The sequence below is a fragment of the Quercus suber genome, unplaced genomic scaffold, assembly GCF_002906115.3.
Source record: "Quercus suber isolate HL8 unplaced genomic scaffold, Cork oak 2.0 scaffold_509, whole genome shotgun sequence".
In the NCBI taxonomy this organism is placed as follows: Eukaryota; Viridiplantae; Streptophyta; class Magnoliopsida; order Fagales; family Fagaceae; genus Quercus; species Quercus suber.
The window spans coordinates 383,735-386,915 of NW_027069958.1; positions in this window are offsets into that span (position 1 = coordinate 383,735).

Consider the following 3,181-nt stretch of genomic DNA (forward strand, 5'->3'; position numbering starts at 1 on the left):
TTTTTATTATTTTTTTAAGAAAACACTTTTGGATGATTTCTTATGCTATTTTTTGAAATATCTACTTTCATCTATACACAATTTTTTTAAAAAAGTATAATGTATTACTTTTTGTTTTATTTAAGAGAGACATGATAATAAATTTATACAAACTTTATTTTTAACCAAACCAAAAAGTTTTCTATTCCTCCACTTTTTCACCCTTTCAACCAAACACAAATGAGGAAAACTAAAAACTTTTCTATCCTCCCACTTTTCCATCCTCCCTCTATTTTCTATCCTCTTACTTTTTTATCCTTCCAACCAAATGGACCCTTAAAGATAAGGAGAGAAGAGAAAGTGAGAAAATAATGCTGAAGAAAAAATAATTTTATGTAGAATGCTAGAAATAGTTTATGCAGAAAACAATGAACAATTTTTATGAGAAAACAATGAACAATTTTAATTAATGTAGAAAACAAATTTTATGAATGTAGTAAGCAGATTTGAATATACAGTGAACATGATGTGTAGAGAGCAACTTTTATTAATTTAGAAATAGATTTTATCAATGCAGGAAAACAAATTCGATTATTGTGAAATTTAAACATGAAAAAGCATATAGATTTGGCTTTTAAATTTAGAGAACACATTTTCAGGAGGTATTTTATGAGAAAACAGTGAACAATATCTAAACATGGGGTGCTACAACTTGCCAAGAAATAAAGTTGCCAAAGCGACTTTCACATCATCAGCCAAACATTTAGATATACACAAAAAAAAATGTTTCACATTCCTCTTAGAAACACTGCAAGTCAAGAACTCACATATCCATATGTGGTAAAGCTTAAGTTCTTCTTTATATCCTAGTGGTCCACTCTTTCTGCAATACTTATCAATCATCTGACCATACGGTAATTCTGAACAGGATTGATAAAGTAACAATATGTAGCTTAAACTTCTTTCGGTGTGCCCATGGCTAAAAATGGAGTGAGATTTTTCTTTTACATGGTGTTTTAATTTCTCATTGTAACCCCAATCTTTTAACCAATTTGACCATAATGCTTCCGAGAAGTAAGAAATTGATGAGCATGTTAAAAATGAATGAACAAGGGGTATGAGTGGCCTAAAAATTCATATTTTGAAAATAAAATAGCTATATTTTACAATGCTTCTATTTAAATAAATAAAAACATAAAAAACTACTTATTTTTATCTTTATGTTTATTTGTCGATTATCCACCAAAAAAAAAAAAAGTTATAACTAAACATGGGGTGCTACAACTTGCCAAGAAATAAAGTTGCCAAAGCGACTTTCACATCATCAGCCAAACATTTAGATATACACAAAAAAAATGTTTCACATTCCTCTTAGAAACACTGCAAGTCAAGAACTCACATATCCATATGTGGTAAAGCTTAAGTTCTTCTTTATATCCTAGTGGTCCACTCTTTCTGCAATACTTATCAATCATCTGACCATACGGTAATTCTGAACAGGATTGATAAAGTAACAATATGTAGCTTAAACTTCTTTCGGTGTGCTCATGGCTAAAAATGGAGTGAGATTTTTCTTTTACATGGTGTTTTAATTTCTCATTGTAACCCCAATCTTTTAACCAATTTGACCATAACGCTTCCGAGAAGTAAGAAATTGATGAGCATGTTAAAAATGAATGAACAAGGGGTATGAGTGGCCTAAAAATTCATATTTTGAAAATAAAATAGCTATATTTTACAATGCTTCTATTTAAATAAATAAAAACATAAAAAAAACTACTTATTTTTATCTTTATGTTTATTTGTCGATTATCCAAAAAAAAAAAAAAAAGTTATAAGGAACTTGAGTTTACCGAGCTCGAGTTCCACATATTACAACGTACTTGAGCTTGGTGAGCTCGAGTACTATAGAAAAAAAATAACGAGCATTTTATTTACAAAGAACTCAAGCTTGGTATGCTCGAGTATTGTGTTGCATGGAACTCAAGTTTAGCAAGCTCGAGTACCACATTATTTTTTTTAATTGCATAAATTCCAGTTCAGTAGCACCATGGTGGTACGAAACTAGGAATTCGAGTTTACTAAACTCAAGTACCGTTTAGAACTCGAGTTTAGTGAGCTAGAGTACATAAAAAGTGATAGATTCCCATTTAGTTTCGAAACAGTGCTTAATTGCTACAAATTTATGAAAATAGTGGTATTTGGCCACTTTCACCAGCATTAAAAACCCCCCGCAGTTTCTACTTTAGCAACCAACCATCCAAAACACATCTACAATTAGGTGTGGGTTTGCAACTTATGAACAGTTGGTTCTTATATATAGAACCAACTGTTCATAGGTTGTAAAAAATAAATATTTTATTTTATTTGAAAAATCTACTCTCTCTCTCTCTCTCAAAGCTCCTTTAGTTAGACTCTTCATTTTTTTTTCCCTCTATCTTTTCTCTTCTTTGTTTGTGTGGCCGGAATCTGACTCTTCCTTTCTTCTCTCTATAGACTATCTTCTTGTTTTTTGTTTTTGCTTATTGTAGTTGTTGTGTTTGGGTGGTCGAATTGGTATTTTAAAGGGTGGCAGGATCGGTTAGGAGTTTGGAAGACTACGGGTTGACCGGATTGGTGGTTTGGAGTTTGGGTGGCTGTGTGGTAGCATGGGGGTTTGCCATGGTGGTTGGGGTGGGTTTTACCATGGTGGTAGAGGAGGCTATGGTGGGTTTGTGGTGGTTTTTTGTTTTGGGTTTTTGGTGGTGATTTGTGGTTGTTGTGGTTGGTGGTGTGGATGATTGTGGTGGTTGTTTTGGTTGTTGATGGTAGTGGTGGTGGTGGTGGTTGAGTTTCAGTGGTTGGCTTGATATGGGTTGTTCTATTAAAGGTTTGGGTTTAGGAATGATGAGAGAGAGAGAGAGAGAGAGGGTAGTTTTATATTTACTAGTAAGTTGTCCGTAAAAAATGTTAATACATATATTATAGCATATTTATAACTTTATAACTTTGTAGTAATGAGTTCATCATAAAAAATAAAAAATATAAATTTTATACACATATCTATTATAATTATTTTGTTCAAATAATGAGCAATAATTAAAACAACTTTGGAGTAATATTTTATAATAAAAATTAATAAAAGCATATTAATTTATTCTATATTATTGATTTTATATAGATTTTATTATGTGATGTTATAAAAAGTTCCATTACGAAATCT